General features: G+C 39.9%; 1 protein-coding gene across 4 annotated transcripts in view; it reads left to right on the forward strand.

Moving 5' to 3' along the window:
- The window catches only part of ATG9A (autophagy related 9A), a 111,227-nt gene that overhangs the window by 10,469 nt on the left and 82,005 nt on the right, over positions 1-18,753 (forward strand). The window contains exon 2 of one of the 4 annotated variants that reach the window (XM_053698196.1): positions 2,877-3,047. The exons of 1 other annotated variant lie outside the window; for it this stretch is intronic. The gene's annotated coding sequence lies outside the window, so the exon portion shown is untranslated. Of the gene's footprint in view, positions 1-2,876; positions 3,048-11,834; positions 11,917-18,753 lie in introns of those variants that run through there. 2 more of the 4 variants (XM_053698197.1, XM_053698198.1) reach the window with 2 other exon arrangements.

Genomic DNA, 18,753 nt, shown 5'->3' on the forward strand with positions numbered 1-18,753 from the left:
AGGACAAACACACCTGGCCTTAACCACAGCGTGGCACGAGCCAGCTCCAGGAAGCTCCAGCACTCTCAGCTGTTATGTTACAGCCGAGAGCTGGAACTCCTGAAGCTTCAGGCATCTGCCGCATATGAAGCCGGAGTGGGATTGGTGCTCTGCCTCCATATGGGGGCAGATGCCTGATCGTTACAGACGGTGACACTGTGGGTGTCACCGTCTGTAACGATCTTCTGCTGGTGCCAGTGGGAGGTGTGGCGGGTGGGCGGCTCAGCAGCGTGGGGGGAGGGCCCTACACTACAGAAAAAAAGGACAGGGAGGGAAGGGGCAGCTACACTACAGAAAAGGGTTTGCTACTAAAAAAAAAAAGGGACAGGGAGGGATGGGGCAGCTACACTACAGAAAAGGGTTTGCTACTAAAAAAATAAAAGGGACAGGGAGGGATGGGGCAGCTACAATACAGAAAAGGGGTTGCTACACAAAAAGGGACAGGGAAGGATGGGGCAGCTACACTACAGAAATGGGTTTGCTACAACAACAACAAATAAAAATAAAAGGGACAGGGAGGGATGGGGCAGCTACACTGCAGAAAAAGGGGTTGCTACAGAAAAAAAGGGACAGGAAGGGATGGGGCAGCTACACTACAGAAAAGGGGTTGCTACAGAAAAAAAAGGGACAGGTAGGGATGGGGCAGCTACACTACAGAAAAGGGGTTGCTGCAGAAAATAAAGGGACAGGGAGGGATGGGGCAGCTACACTACAGAAAAGGGGTTGCTAAACAAAAAAAAAGGGACAGGGAGGGATGGGGCAGCTACACTAAAGAAAAGGGGTTGCTACAGAATAAAGGGTCAGGGAGGGATGGAGCAGCTACACTACAGAAAAGGGGTTTTGGGGTGTGGGGATATTAAATGGCGATCAGAGGAGGGGGAGGTGGTGGGAGCACTACACTACAGAAAACAAATTAAAAAAAGGGGTTTATAGGTACTGGCAGACAGCTGCCAGTACCTAATATGGCGGCAATAGTTAGAGGGGGAGGGTTAGAGAGCTGTTTGAGGTGGGTGGGGGGGTTATCAGGGAGGTTGGATGCTTAGGGGGATCCTACACTACAGAAAAATAAAGATAGAGGGATAGGGATGAGGATAGAGGGATAATTTTGGAGGGATAGGGATAAGGATAGAGGGATAGGTATATTTCTTTCATTAAACATTTTTGCCCGTGTACACGGGCTTTAGCACTAGTAGAACATATTCTTCTATGTGAAGAACATTTGAATCTGAAATATTCATATTTCATATCGGATTAGTGCACTTTAGTTAAACCCTATCGTATTTGTAGTTCCTTTTTTTTTCTTTTTTTTTTTCACTTAACGCAGTTGCAATATTCAAAGTTTGGATTTCTCTGCACATCAGGTTAGCGTGCATGGAAAAACTTTTTACTTTCAACTTGTAATACGCTCGCTACCCGACGTGTTCAAAAAGCTTACTTTTAGCAAAGTAAACTCCCTTAGTGAACTAAACATAAATAATTTAGTAACCAGCTGAGGTTTAGGTCAGTCAGCTAAACAGAATTAGATTTGCATGATTCAGATAGAGCATGTCATTTTAAGACACTTTTAAATTCTATTTTCAAATTTGCTTTGTTCTCTTAGTATCTCTTGGTAAAAAAATGAATACGCACATATCATACACTAGTGGGAGCTGCTGCTGATTGGTGCCTGCACACATTTGTCTCGTGATTGGCTAAATAGATGTTTTCAGCTTCCTGTGAGTAATGCAATGCTGTCCCTTCAGCAATGGATAACAAGAGATTGAAGAAAATTTAATTGGAAAGTTGTTTAAAATTGTATGTTCTATCTGAATCATAAAAGAAAATGTTGGGGTTTACTATCCCTTTAATTATGGCCTTCCTTTTTATTGGAGAGGTTATGCCGCCCACATTCCAAGACACGAGATTAAGGGATTTTATCGCCATCTTTGACTAGTAGAGGGGAGCGAGAAGGGATAGAAAAGAGAAAAAAAAGGGGGGGGGGGAATAAAACACGTCACAAAATGTGATCAAAGTTAAAAACAAACATATATACATTTGAAACTCCATTACTTATCTAGACTCTGGGTAATTAGGTATTGACATTTTAAACTATTGTTTAGAGTAGTCCTGCTACCTTGCAAAAAGAGGCCGCTTCTGTAACATTATTGAGGGTGTGGAGGGTCCCCTCCCTAATCACTATCACTTTTGCAGGATATATCAATCTGACATTGTAGTCAGCTTTCATTAATTTGACAAAGAAAGGAGACATCTCTCTTCTCTTTGCCAGGGTTTCAGAATAAAAATCCTGGAAAATCATGATCTTATGTGATCCAACTAGAAAGGGATTGAACTTCCTATAGTGTTTAAGATATAAAATCTTATCTTGAAAGTTGACAAATTTGATTATGATAGGTCTCGGTTAAGCATCTTCTGAATTCCCTCGCATGGGGTCTATTCTGTGGGCTCTTTCTATTCTAAGATTGTTGCACCTGGAGTGATCCTCCAGGTCTTCGATTCTGGCCTGTAGTAGAGAGAGAGTGTTGGTGTGTGCTATAGGGTCTTGTAGATTAAACCTGTCCTCCAGTTCAGACACTCTTGTCTCAACTTCAGTTAGCCTGGATGAAAAATGTCTAACTTCATTAGTCAAACTAGAGATTTCCGATTTAATTTCCTGTTTAATCAAATCTAATTGGGGCCTGATCATTTTAGCTATCTCAGAGGCTAATTCTGACATATCACAGTTGGAGGTATTAGAGACCCCCCCCCCCCCAACCCCCCCCCCCCCCCCCCGCTCTTGTGAAGTATCAGGAGAAGGTACTGATGTCTTATTGAAAATTAATCCATCTCCATCCTCATAGTAGAATCCACATCGGAGCTTTCTGCAGAATCTACTTGCCATTCTGGGGGAGAGAGAGGAAAAGATAGAAGGAGAAAAATACACCTTAAAGTTCCCTTTCAGACTCCATTAAAAAACGGATGAGTTCCGGTGTTGGCTATATACTTACCTCATTTGATTGAGGTGAAATCTGGTGAGTACCCATCTACAATCAGATACGAATAGAAAGATCTGCACATTTGATTATCCATACATATTGACTTTTAGTGTACTTCACTACAGAATTTTATTCTCTGGATTATAGACGCTGTATTTTGTTTCTGCAACAGTACTATTTCTAACAACGTATATTTTAAATTTTGTTGTATTTTTTCTGGACTTTTATACTTCTACTACAGACTGTATTGGAGATATCCATAATCTACGAGATAACCTAGTTGCATATACTGTCTGCTGTATTTATATTCATGCGGTCTAACATTTAACTTGATTGCATTGATACTATATTAAAATCAGTGTTCCACAGCCCTCACACACACTGTGGTGTAGCGTCACCTGGTACCCTTAGGTGATTATAGGAAGTAGATTTTATGCGCTTTAATCACAATACCTTGCTTTTGAGATATATATATATATATATAATTACTGGATCACAAACATCTACAACTTTAATTACAAGAAATTAAGCATCTTAACCCCAAAATAAGATGTAAATTTTAACAAAATTTTTTACAATCTTATGGAATGTGTATACAGAAAAAAGAGAACATTGGGGATGAAAAGCGGTAATTCTAAAATTTAGACAAATGTGTATAAAATATGCTGTACATAAACAATGCTGTATAAAAGATTTTAACCACAAATGCTAGGATATCATGAATGGATTTCCTGGTTTATGGTTTTTGAATAAATATAAACCAGCTTAATATCTGGTAGGTGTATATACGCACACAACAAAGATTAAATATAGACAGAAGATCTAATGTTTCTATATACAGTTCATATGTAGTTGGTAAAACTTCCAAGAAGTAAATTAGTATAGGAAAATCCCAGAGGTGTACTTCTGGAATGCCTACTTACAGGATCTGTAAAAAACGCTACTCCAGCAGGCAGGGTGTGAAGGTTCTTTTTGTGAGCACGGGTTCCGACGCTGTTGTTGCGTCACTTCGTCATCTCCGTCGCCTCCGGGACACGTCGCCTCCGGGAAACCTGGATCCAACCAGGGAGCGTGGCCAGCCGTCATGGTAGACTCCCACCACAGCCAACCCTCGTCCCGACTTCAGAGGTTCGGCGCCATACTATGAAGAGGCGCAATGGCGATTTTACTGTCACAGAGAGTCGGGTAAGGAGGTAGAAAGACCAAGCGTCTTGATCCTAGCAGTCAGGGAAGCAGAGGGCCACGGGATTTGCCCGTCCCTTTGTTAGCAAGCCACATTTAGTCAAGTGACTGTGAACAGGTCTTCCGATGTAGGCTCTGGAGCCAGAATTTTTTTTTTTTTTTTTAATACAACAAGTAACTAAGTATACAAGAAACATACAACAACAGTTTTGAATAGTATATAACAAATAACAAGTTAAAGACAATATCTGTATAAACAACATGAATTACATCCTGATTTGAACATCGGGGTAGACTACCCTAGTCCACAGTGACCATGGGATTATTCTGCCCATACTTCCGGTCACTGCTCTAACTAATATTAATCCCGATATCGGGCTGGAAGTTTCACCACTCTTCCGTTTGATGTAACTCAACATGAACTGTCCTCTGATGCAGAAGAAGGTGATTGAGAGTCTGCTGGAGGCAAAGACATATCCCCGCTGTGATCTTGCTGAGCGGAAGGCACCCCTCTTAAAACAGGGGATCCCACCGGCGGTGGTACTGAGGCATCCAGTTCCAAACTCTCAGGTACAGGCTGAAGATGTTTTCGATTTCGACGTGTGACTGTCCCTCCATCAGTAAGGACTACATAAGACCTTGGTTTTGGAGAGCGTCCAATTACCATAGCAGGCGTCTTCCATTTCTTCTCATCATCCAGTTTAATTCTGACACTTTGCCCCACATTCAGCTCCTGCAAGGGCCTCACAGAATGTCTCCTGTCGTAGAAGAATCGATAGCCCCTTTTTGCCTCTTCATCCCTCCTAAGGACTTCTTCCTGAGGAATAGAGCTAGTTGGCTGGAAGGCACCCACAGAGAGTAAGGTGGTGTGAATCTGGCGTCCTAGCATCAGCTGTGCTGGGCTAAACCCTGTAGCATGAATGGGAGTCGCCCTATAGGACAAGAGGGCCAGGTACGGCTCAGATTGCTTCAAAATGAACTTTGTTGTTTGAACTGCCCTTTCAGCCATTCCATTGGCCTGCGGGTAATGTGGACTTGACGTGGAATGTACAAAATCATATTCTCTGCTGAAAGAACTGAACTCTGTGGAAGCGAACTGCATCCCGTTATCACTCACCAACTCCATTGGTATGCCCCACTGGGCAAACAAGCTCTTGAGACGAGTGATAACAGCTTGACTTGTGATTTCATTCAAAGGTGCAATTTCCAAATACCTGGAATAGTAATCAATCACGACTAGGTACTTTTTCCCGTGCAGTTCGCACAAATCAGCAGCTATTTTCTGCCACGGGCCTGCAGGCAGCGGAGTAGAAATCAAGGGCTCCCTTCTCTGAGTAGGCCGGCGTTCCCGGCAAAAGGCACATTTTGACACATGGCTTGCAATGTCGGAACTGATCCCAGGCCACCATACTGCCGTAGCTGCCCTTTCTCTGCACTTTGTTATGCCTAAGTGGCCATCATGAATCCTGCTTAACATCTCCTGCCGCATGCTAACAGGAATAACAATGCGGTCCTGGAACAGCACCAACCCATCCAGCTCCGTGAGCTGCAACCTTTCTGACTAGTAAGAACTTAGACATCCAGACTGCCCGACTCTCGGGCCAACCTTCTTTTATGTACTTTATAACTTCTTGAAGGTCTGTATCTAAATATGTATCTTTCTTTATTTGTTCTAGCTTCCCTGAAGAAATGGATTTGGAGGCCAGAATTGAATCTACATACACTTTCACATCTGATTCCTTTGAATTCTCTTCAGCAGCAGCCAGCGGGAGCCTGGATAGTGTATCTGTGTCATGCTTTCACCTATCCTTGCTTTCCCTTTAATAGGAGGTGTCTATCATCAGGTATAAAAGTTCCTCCCACAGTCTAATAGTTGCTTGATTATTTTGTTCTACTAGCTCAGAATTATCCAGCTCCTGCATATTCTGGTATCTCTGTTGTGCAGACCTCACCTCTCTCACCAGCTATCACCTTTTGAGCATCCGCTCTCACTTACCATCTCATTGGAGTAATTTCTAAGGATCAATCTGTCTCCCTGAAACTCCTGCTCTCCCAGAGCTGACAGTTTCACACTTCCGGTTTCGGTAACACTGCAGGTGTGACGTCACACGCCGGAGCTGCACACAGACTGTCTCAACTCCAAAGGATCTCCTCCTGTTACAGAGTATCTGGACTTCCACTAAATAGTAAGAATTCTTACCTAAATACTCCTCTCTAATGTTAATAATTACCTGGTACCTAAACTATAACTTGTTAACAATCTTTACTAATATTGTGCTGCATTTGTCTGTATCTTTTATATTGGTGTCCTACACTTAGTATCTCTGTCATAAGCTGCCATCCTCCTGACTATAGATTTACTTGTGTAGATTTCCACCATATATCAATGCAAGGTTTATTTCTAATTATGAACAAGTTTTCATATGTTGCCACCTATTATTTAGGAATAAATCTTCTACACACCTATTAAACAAAACTCATAGAAATCCTTATTAGTTAATTTATATTCTACTACAGTTGGATTCAACTAAAGGATAAATATTTCTTCCTACAGGAATTAGGAAATTCAGCAATTCAGGTGAATATCCTGACATAATAATCAAGCCCATAATGAATCCAGTAGACTTAGTTACTCATGTGCAGACCTTAACAGACAAGGTAGAAAACATTACTCAAGCCTTAAACTCACTCCAGCAAGAGAACACCACTTTAAAAAATTATATTAAAGAGATTGCTGAAAAACAAAAGGTATCCCATACCATTGAACCTAATGTAAACCCACCTGATGTCTTTTCAGGGGATAGAAAAACATTCAGGGAATTCAGAAATGCCTGTTATCTGCTCTTTACTCTTAAGCCTCACACTTATCCTACAGAGCAGGTAAAAGTCCTTACAACAATCTCATATCTTAAGGGTGAACCCCGCAGTTGGGCTAACAGTTTCTTTGAAACTAACGACCCCATTCTACAGTCCTTGGACACCTTCTTTCAAACCATGTCTCAGCTATATGATGATCCTTATCTCCAGTTAACTGCTGAGAATTCAATGAGAGCCATGAGACAGCATAAGAAACCTGTGGAGGACTATATAGCTGAGTTTAAGAGGTGGTCCAAGGATAGTGGATGGAACGAGTTATCCTTAAGAAACCAATTTAGGTTAGGTTTGTCTGACTCACTCAAAGACGAGTTAGCGAGAGTTGAGTTACCCCACACATTAGATGCATTAATTAATCTAAGTATTAGCTTAGATAGGCGTCTTCGTGAACGAAGGCATGAACGAGGCTCAGTTGAATTCACTACAAAACGTCCCATCACATCTGGAGCCTCACATTCTTACAATAGACCAGTACCACAGTCTACTCCTGAAGCTATGGACATTGGCGTAATAAGAGGTCCCTTGAACCCACAAGAAAAGCAAAGAAGAAAAAATAACAACCTCTGCTTGTACTGTGGTGCCGCTCAACACACTGTCAAGGACTGTCCTCTTCTGATTCGTCAAAGGAAGGGTAAGAACATAGACATTACCTACTGTTGTAGTTCAGAACAATCTTCAACCACTCATTTCCTCTTACCCCTTGTTTTACAGTGGGAGAACCATCGGCTAACCAGTCAAGCGATTATTGATTCTGGAGCAAGCGCTAATTATATTGATTCACATTTTGTCACTGTAAATAAAATTCCACTAATTAAAAAGCAGAATCCTGTTTTAGCTCGTGTTATTGACGGAAACCCTATTTCCTCTGGTCCAATTCTTTTTCAAACCATTCCACTGTTGTTAGCCATACAATCCTCACACATAGAATATGTTTCTTATGATGTAATCGACTCCCCGCTTTATCCAGTAGTTCTGGGATTCTCCTGGTTAAAATTGCATGATCCTGTAATATCTTGGTCTAATTCTACTATTCATTTCACATCACCTTATTGCACTACAACCTGTAACACTAGCCATCATATATTACATACTCAAGAAAACAAAATACCCACAGAGTATTCAGATTTCAAGGATGTATTCTGTAAAAAGGAATCTGAAAATCTTCCCCCACATAGGAAGTATGACTGCCCGATAGAGTTAATTCCAGGTGCAGACATCCCTTGTGGGCACATTTTCCCTTTATCCAAAGTTGAACTTGATTATTTAAAAAGTTATCTTGAAGACAATTTGAGAAAGGGCTTTATCAGACCCTCCTCCTCTCCTGCGGGGGCTGGTATGTTCTTTGTAAAGAACAAGGATGGAACTATCCGTCCCATAGTGGATTATAGGGAGTTAAATAAACGCACAGTAAAAAATCGCTACCCCCTTCCACTTATACCCGAGCTTATTGAACGTCTAGAGGGAGCTACTTGTTTCACTAAGTTGGATCTAAGAGGTGCATACAACCTCATTAGAGTTAGAAAAGGGGACGAATGGCTCACGGCATTCCGTACTCGTTATGGTTTATATGAGTATGTCGTGATGCCATTCGGCCTCTGTAATGCTCCAGCAACGTTTCAATATTTAATTAACGACATATTTAAAGACCTATTAGATGTATTTGTCGTCATCTATCTAGACGATATCCTTATATATTCAAAAAATCAGACCGATCATATTAAACATGTAAGAACAGTACTCTCTAGATTAAGACAACATCACTTATACGCTAAGCCTGAAAAGTGTATATTTAATTCTAAAACCATCACATTCTTGGGTTATGTAATTTCAGCAGAAGGTATTAACATGGAAAATTCTAAGATAAAAACTATCCTTGACTGGCCCGTACCCACTACCAAGAGACAAATACAACGCTTCATGGGTTTTGCGAACTTTTACAGAAAGTTCATCAAGAACTTTGCTCAGTTAGCAAAACCTCTCACTAATCTAACAAAAAATAACGTTAAATTCCTTTGGACTGAATCAACTCAGGAGGTATTTGATATATTGAAAGAGAAATTCACAACAGCTCCCATATTGTCCTACCCTGATCCATCACTCCAGTTTGTCTTGGAAGTAGACGCCTCAGACCATGCTGTAGGAGCGGTACTTTCCCAACGTAAAACCTTAAAGCATCCTCTCCATCCAATTGCCTATTTCTCCAGAGTTATGAATAATGCAGAGCTTAACTATGCAATTGGGGAAAAAGAACTCCTGGCGATAAAATCAGCATTTGAACACTGGCGACACTTATTGGAGGGAACTGAAATTCCTATATTGATCTATACAGATCACAGGAATTTAGAGTTCCTGAAAACCAATCGCACCTTAACATCCAGACAGGTGCGCTGGAATCTTTACTTTAGTAGATTTAATTATGTCATCACTTATAGGCCGTGTAATAAAAATCAAAAGGCAGATGCCTTATCTAGAATTTATGAAAAGCCAATGGAAATTCAAGGTCCCCAAACTATCATACCAGCTGAACATATTATAGGTCTCACGGATGACTCCGTAACACTCTTTAAAAGACACCAACTAAGTGATAATGAAATACCATCATCTCAGGTATCTCTATCCAATGATGGCCTTCTTTATCATGGACAATTAGTTTATGTTCCAAAAACATTAAGGTCTCAAATTCCTAAAACCAACCATGACAACCCCTTGGCTGGACACCCAGGAATAAAAAAGACCTCCGAAATGATAGGCAGATACTTTTGGTGGCCTAATATTAACAAGGACATCAAAGAATACGTCCTATCCTGTAGAATTTGTACTGTGTCAAAACCCAGACACCAAAAACCAGATGGTGAGTTACAACCTCTACCCACTCCTAAACGTCCTTGGACGGATATAGCTCTCGACTATATAGTGGATTTGCCTAAATCATCAAGTTATACTACTATTATAGTTGTCGTTGATTTGTTCAGCAAGATGGCTCATTTTATTCCATCAACCAAACTACCCACAGCTTCTGAAACAGTTCATCATTTGATTCAACATGTCATAAAACTTCATGGAGTTCCTCTCAGTATAACCTCTGATAGAGGCTCCCAATTCACTAGTAGATTCTGGAACCAACTCTGTAAAGCACTTAATATACAAAAACGCCTAAGTACCTCATTCCATCCTCAGTCGAACGGACAGACGGAACGAACCAATCAATGGTTAGAACAATTTCTACGCTGTTTTACTAACGAACACCAGGATGATTGGTCGTCTTTACTTCCATATGCAGAATTCTCTTACAATACCTCCGTACATTCCACAACTAAACATTCTCCCTTCTATATCAACTATGGATTCCACCCCCACTTCCACTATGACGCTCTCAAGAATGGTTCAAGTCCTCTAGTCAACCAATTTGTCAACACCATTGCTGACACCTTTATTTCTATTGAAAATAATATCAGACAGACGAAAGAATATCAAAAGTTTTATTATGACCTCAAACATTCACCTTCTCCTTCCTATGCCATAGGTGACAAAGTATGGTTGTCAACAAGGAATCTTCGACTTCCTTACCCATCACGTAAGTTGACTCCTCTGTTTGTTGGACCGTACGAAATTGAGTCAATAATCAATCCAAATGCTGTTAAGCTTTCCTTACCGGAAAACTTCAGGATACACCCGACATTTCATGTCTCTCTTTTGAAACCGTTTATACCTATAAGGGAGCAGGAAACCCCCTCTGTATCAGTCCCTTCACCTCAGTCCACGGAACAGGAATATGAAGTAGGGTCTATTAAGGATTCTAGATGGATGAATGGCACTCTCCAATATCTGGTCCATTGGAAAGGTTTCCCAGCTGAAGATGATACTTGGGAGCCTGCCTCTAATTTATCTGCCAGACGTCTGGTTTCTCGTTTCCATCGTTCTCATCCTGATCGTCCTGGACCTTGATCCTCGGTGTGGATCCTTGGGGGGGGGGAGTACTGTCATGCTTTCACCTATCCTTGCTTTCCCTTTAATAGGAGGTGTCTATCATCAGGTATAAAAGTTCCTCCCACAGTCTAATAGTTGCTTGATTATTTTGTTCTACTAGCTCAGAATTATCCAGCTCCTGCATATTCTGGTATCTCTGTTGTGCAGACCTCACCTCTCTCACCAGCTATCACCTTTTGAGCATCCGCTCTCACTTACCATCTCATTGGAGTAATTTCTAAGGATCAATCTGTCTCCCTGAAACTCCTGCTCTCCCAGAGCTGACAGTTTCACACTTCCGGTTTCGGTAACACTGCAGGTGTGACGTCACACGCCGGAGCTGCACACAGACTGTCTCAACTCCAAAGGATCTCCTCCTGTTACAGAGTATCTGGACTTCCACTAAATAGTAAGAATTCTTACCTAAATACTCCTCTCTAATGTTAATAATTACCTGGTACCTAAACTATAACTTGTTAACAATCTTTACTAATATTGTGCTGCATTTGTCTGTATCTTTTATATTGGTGTCCTACACTTAGTATCTCTGTCATAAGCTGCCATCCTCCTGACTATAGATTTACTTGTGTAGATTTCCACCATATATCAATGCAAGGTTTATTTCTAATTATGAACAAGTTTTCATATGTTGCCACCTATTATTTAGGAATAAATCTTCTACACACCTATTAAACAAAACTCATAGAAATCCTTATTAGTTAATTTATATTCTACTACAGTTGGATTCAACTAAAGGATAAATATTTCTTCCTACAGGAATTAGGAAATTCAGCAATTCAGGTGAATATCCTGACAATCTGCCACAACCAGTTGTTTCCCCGGCACATGCACTGCCTGAACGTTGAACCTGAGCAGCCTCATTGTAAGTCTCTGGCATCTTAGGGGTGTTTTGTCAATATCATAAGAGTTGATTAGAGGGACTAGCGGTTTATGGTCAGTCTCCAGACTAAATTTCTCTAAACCCACTAGGTTACGCTGAAAGCGCTCACAGGTCCATACTGCAGCCAGGCACTCTTTCTCAATTTGGGCGTATTTTGACTCAGCAGCCGTCGGTGTACGAGAACAGTAGGCGATGGGCTGTAGTTTGTTTTCATTCAACTGCAGGAGGGCGGCCCCTAACCCATAACTGCTCGCATCAGCACTAACCACAGTCTTTTTGGAAGGGTAGTAGAACCCCAACACTGGGGCAGACACCAGCAGGGACTTGACCTGCATAAAAGAGTCTTCCTGTGAAGGTCCCCAGACCCAAGCAGCATCTTTCTTTAGCAACTCTGTGATAGGGTGTAGCATTGTGGATAAATCTGGAAGGAACCTGCCCAAATAATTTACAAGGCCCAATATTTGCTCATGTACATCAGAAGGACTCATCTGTTCAATAGCACAAATTTTCTCAGGGTCTGGCTTGATGCCATCCCCATTGATGATATGCCCAAAGTAAGTCAGCCTCCAACTGTAGCTTCAGTGAGACTTCAGCATCTGCAATTCCTATGACTATTCTGTCTCTGATTTGCTCCACTTTAGCAACACCAAACTCACAGAATTCAGCTAGTTCATACAGGCTGCGCACAAATGACTCCACAGATTCTCCCACACGCTGAGCACGTTTGTGAAAACAAGCCCTCTCATGAATCGCATTTCTTTTGGGCACAAAGTGGGCACTGAGTTTATTCATAACTATTTCAAAGTCAAATTCTTCCCCTTCTTGGAAAGTAAAGGCATTGAACACTGGCTCCACATCTTTCCCCATAGAGTATAAAAGAGAATTAACTTGTACTTCACCACTCTCCTTGCCCAGCTTGGAAGCAATCCTGAAGCTCTGAAACCGCTGACGCCATGTGGGCCAAGCTGCAGGCTGAGAAAAATCAAAAGGCTCAGGTGGGGTAAACTTCGACATCGTCATCAATCAGGAAACAGATGCACAGGCAAGAACTTCAGACACCATGTCATGAGATGCAGGACACAGCAAAGATGGTAAAACACTATTTTATTGCAGAGCATGGAAATATACATCTGGTAGCATTGATCTCACTTAGTAACTGCGACACAGACAAACGGGCCTAAGCCCCGCCCCCATCCGGTGATGTCACTTCCCATTCTCATCACACTTACTCTTTCCTTCCTAAAGTTGTTTCTTCTAAAAACATCAATTAGGAAATTTTAGTCCCATCTTTCTGTCCAGCGTTACTATAAAAAAAAAAAAAAGGCCAAACCTAAAGAGAGATTACTTCGTAACTTGGATGTAGTTTGGGCATTGAAATGATCTATTTGACACTAAAAAATTCTGAATGTCTTCTTCCTTGTTTATCCATTCCTTAGGTTCCACGCAAGGGACAAAAATCTACTGCCATCTCTTTGGCGGGAAGGCTTAAAGCTTTGATTCCAATAGTGTACCTTGTTGCGCTGAAGTCTCCCCAGTCTGAATTAATTACTGCTCATTCTATCAGAATAGTCATCACTTCTTGGGTTTTTAGAACAGTAGAGGTGTTGAAAATAATCGTCATCACGATGTGGCCTTGAATAATGCTGCATCGATGCAGTGAAGCTCAGAATCGATTCTGGGGTCAGTGTCGTCATGGGCAAGGGCTTTTAGTTAGTGCTGACTGTTAATAGAAGGACACAGCGCAGCACAGGAGTGTTAAATCAATTTTGTGCCCTCACTGTTATGTGTGCGTCCTGCCTGCCTTATTATGGCGGCGTCAAACCCTTGCTTCGGAAACGCTTACATTTTCAGAGTATTTTATGGAGGGGGTAATATTATATCTATTCCATGAGCAAGGAGGGTTGCGGTGGCGGACTTTATTGATCAGCCTGTTCTCTGGTATGTTATGGATCCTTTTTAGCAGCGGTATAACCTCGAGGACACAGTAATTCCATTTGTAAAGAGGTATCTAATTGTTTATTTACTTAGGTAATCAACTTAGTAACATTTTTAGTAATTAGAAAAAATGGTTAAGCAAGACAATAAAGTCTTGTGTGTGTCTTTTTTTTGGATAGACTTGTTTGTGTGAGTTTTCTTATTTTATTCTGAGAGTTAATATCCAAAAGTGTGCTGTAGCATAGTAATGTATTAACATACAAAAATAACCTATTGATAGGTACACAAAGAAAATGCTAACAGCACGTGAGATTAAAGTACGTTTGAAATTTAACTTTTATTAAATGATCTTATTAAAAGACAGCTGTGATAAGGAAAAGAGCTGCCAAACAATTTTAAAAACACTTTCTCTGCCGGACAGTCACAGGTTAATGTGTCATTGAATGTTTCTGTTGCTGCTATATTTTAGCTTGCACAAAGGGGTAGTGAAGGTGGTGTGAGCAAAGAATATATGGTAAATCCTCTTCGTTTAGAAATCAAAGGTATAATCTGGACCAACGACTCACATTTAAGTACTAGCTAGAGCGGTTTGAATCACTGAGTAATTTACCCACAAAAACCTCCCTTTTAACCCTTTCCCATTTTTGGACGAAGAAAACAGATAACATATTTTTAAGACTAGACACAATCCGAGCAGAGAGCTCATTAAAATACAGACAGACACACACACACACACACACACACACAGAACCCCTGACGTGGTCGCATTTCACATTACACTTCCTCAGAGGGGGTGTGCAGGGCGGCAAGTTTCCAATATTTATGAGAGCATTGAAAACACCTACTTGGGGGTCAAAACCCTATTGAGAGTTGGGATTGGCTTACATGTTATTGTGTTGTTTCAATCAGAGATCTGCTTTTAATATCTTCATTGTAGTAACAAGTATATACATGCAGTGAAAAACGACACACCTCTGAATAACGTCTTTGGATGCAAAGTGTGGATTGGTTATGTTATTGCTTTAATAATTACTACTAGCGCTTGTAATAGATGTAAAGGCTTGTATATATTGGATAAGATGCTCATTTCAATTATTGAGAATACATTTAATATATTTATTTTGGTTTAAGTCTGTTGTTTATATGTTTTTGTTGTGTATGACTAGTTTTATCCTCATTGTTGTATAGGGCACTGCACTGCAACCCCTAAATTAAGATTTCTTTTTTTTCTGACAGTAATTTTTGTCTTTTCCATTATACCAAAGATATATTCAGTAACCCCCCTCTTATTGGCATATGGGAACACCTCTGTGCATGCTAGGTAACCAAGCTGGTGTGCCAGGAAATTCTCTAATGTAAACAAACAGTACAATTTAAGGTCTACACTGGGTATAATTATGTAATATTACTATTGTGCTACTGGATGTGGTATAATGGAAGTGAAGGTTATACCATTAATGTTTTTATTAGAAGTGTTGGACAAAGTAAAAATAGCAAAAGGACATACAGCCTCCAATGTTTGTTTTTTTTCTTCTTAAAGTTTAGGGACCCCATTACATATTTTTAAATTAAAGACCCTGCTATTGTATAGTGCTTTATATCCTAAGGAGACAAAGAAGACGAATAATATTGATTGAAGAAGAAATATGTCTTTTTACATTTTATGATTTGCTATACAGGGTACCAATCAGCATAGCGTAAATTACAGAGAATGGTAAAATGGAACCCACAATATTCAACTAATAATGTAAAAAGAAAGAAAGCAGTAAGTATTTGCTGCTCTATGGTAAATGCTTTTCAGTGTTAGCAAATGAAGACCTTGCCTAGAATACATACAGTATGCTAGGATTAATGTGTAGAGAGCAGGCAATGTTATTACTAATTTATTTTTAAAGAGACGTTCTCTGTTGACCTCTGGCAGTGCAATGTAGCATTTCTGTAGCAGTCTGGGCAATATCAGTCACTGGCTAGGCTTGACCAATTTTATCAGAATCTTGTGTACAGTATTCGGGTGCAGCCGTCTTTCTCACTTTTTACGCCATTCCAGACAATCTGTTACACCTTACCTCTGACCTGAATGACAAAGTCGTCCTGATTTATTGCTGACAGTATTTTAGTGAGATTGGGGTTTGTGGATGCCAAACCGTTGGCTTATATTTGTTGGGCAGGGGTGGCCAAAAAGTTTTAAATTTGATCATAAAATTTGTTTCTGCAGGAACAGTGTATAGGACAATCAATATTACTGGAATCTGTTTTTGTTTCTGAATCTTTTATATTTTCTATTTGAGCAAGTTTGTGTTTATAAACTCTTTCAGCCCTGAGGCCCATGTTTTTTAAACAGTGTAACTGTTCTTTTTAGCGTTTGGAAGGCAGCCTTATGGTTGTCTGTAAGGTCTTTAATTATAGCTAATATCTCATCGGTGAGCACATTTTAGGAGAAACTCCCCTGGTTTCAAAGCCTAGGTGCAAAGCAGTTTTGCTGTCAATATATTTGGTGACCTTTTTAGAAACAGATATTTTAAGGGGACATTGTAGTAATTTAATTTGTTTTCTTTGTTTCATCTAAAAGAGAACATTTCAAATGTATTTGTTTTTTGGAAAATGCATGTCTTAAATGAACTAAAATGTTTTCTTTAAAAAAAAATATATATATATATTTATTTTCTTCAATCAGGGGAGTATTATGATAATCTCTCATAAGATAGTGCTCCCAAAAGACTAAGTGCTTTTGCATTTAATGATGATGCTATTCTTCTGTGTTTCGTAGTACTTTACGGGTATTACATGTATAAATCTTTGTAAGTCTATACTGTTATCTACCTTTTGAGGTTTTATACAGTGTCGTGTTTTTCTATGGGGCAGACTGGCACTGCTATAAGTTCTCTATTTTTCTACAGTGCAGTTTAGTTCACCTCTTCTCTGTCTTGGATGCACTGTACTGTAAACCAGTCATATATGGTATTAATTGGCCCACCCTGTTATATGCTATAGGGTGCACAATAGGTAAAGGGTTTTTGTATAATATAGTGCTATGATAATTATTTTTGCTAAGATACTTTATTATATTTAATAAATGTGCTGTCTTGCTCACTCTGTTGCATGTTTTATGGGCACAATAGGTAAGGATTTTATGCACTATGGAGCACTGCTGATCCTTCCTACTATAATACTTTATTTTAATTTTTCAAGGTACGCCTTGCAGGTCTATTCTCCTGCTTGGCTTTGCAGTGTTTATTTCATTTTTTTTTCTGTCTCATATGCATAGTTTCTGTTTGTCCACTGTCAGTGTATAATACTCAGGGTGGCGTTAGAGACTTCCCTTTCAAAGCCTGCTATTTAGCATGTTACGGCAGTTATGCCTCTCTTTAGTAAGTTAATTGGATGTATCTACCTTACTGTTAAGGTAGAACATTTATGCTTCTCATTTAAAGGGCCATAATACCCAAATGTTGAAACACTTGAAAGTGATGCAGTATAGCTGTAAAAAGCTGACTAGAAAATATCACCTGAACATCTCTATGTAAAAAAGAAAGATATTTTACCTCAAAAGTTTCTCAGTAGCCACATGCCATTGTAAAGGACTTCTAAGCAACAAATCAGTATGTCTGTCCTAGGACAGCAGAAGGAGCGAGCTTACGTGCACTCTCATCTTATTTCCATATTCAGCTTAAGGAAGTTTACAATTAAATCTCATGAGAGTTAAGTCAAATCTCATGAGATCACAGTAATAGAGTTCATGACCTCAGCGCTGTTGATGCTGATTGGCTGCTGTTCATTTCTTCATATTTTTTTTTTTACTCTGCTGAGCTGAGGAAATTGTGAGGTAAAATATCTTCCTTTTTTACATAGAGATGCTCAGGTGATATTTTCCTGTCAGCTTTTAACAGTTATACTGCATCACTTTCAAGTGATTTAGCATATGAATATTATGTCCCTTTAAGATGGTTTTGCAGTCTTTAGGGATCAGGTCTTTAAACATTCGGAGATTAAGGCTTTAATCCATTTGGATATTTCTTTTAAACCCAAATATGTCAGTGGCTACTTTTTCCAGTGGTCTCTTTGGCAAACCATTCCTAGACAGCACTGGGTTTTTCTCATCATTATTTAGTCTAACAAGGTTTTTCTTGAGGACTGCTCCTGCAGAAGAGTCTTTTATTCTATCACGCTGTGAGTATGGTTTGAGTTACAGGTGCTGTGTTCGCATGTTCCTTTTTTCTGACTGAGTTTCAGAAGTATCGCCATTGAGGATTTCAGAAACACTTTCACAGTTTGCTAACGGCACTTTCCTTTATTAGTAATGCCATCAGTAATGTTAGTCGTATCTCTGTCATTCGGTTTCAGTCCTACAATATTACGGCAGTAGCCTATATCTATCTTCAATGTGGTACTAGCAGAGTTCTAGCGATAACAGAGTTTTCTCACGCAATAAATTGGGCAGCGGTTCATCTCTGTTCCATCTCAGCCTCATGTGCCACCCTTTCTTCACCATGGTTCACTCTATGACGTGTTTTTTTTTCTAGTATTCTGTGTCTGTGTGTGTATATTTGTGATCCCATAAAGATTTACTCAAGGTTTTAAGCTTCAATTTATGATTTATTCTGCCAAGGCTTTTCCTTCCTTTTAATGGTGGCTTCAGTTACCTTGTTTGGAGTACAGTTTTAGTATTTATTCAGTTCACACAATAGGCTAGGCCTAACCTATACTATTTATTTCTGTTTACAATTAAAGGTAATGGTAACTTTTGTGTTAACTTTTTGATATTATGAACAAGTAAACAACACTTACAGGTGTGCTGTAACCTCACCTGTATGTAAACATCTACAAAACAGAGCACTTCCTGAATGGCAAATATCACAGTGAATCTGGAACACACACAGTAAACAT

Source organism: Bombina bombina, chromosome 1 (genome assembly GCF_027579735.1).
Source record: "Bombina bombina isolate aBomBom1 chromosome 1, aBomBom1.pri, whole genome shotgun sequence".
Taxonomy (NCBI): Eukaryota; Metazoa; Chordata; class Amphibia; order Anura; family Bombinatoridae; genus Bombina; species Bombina bombina.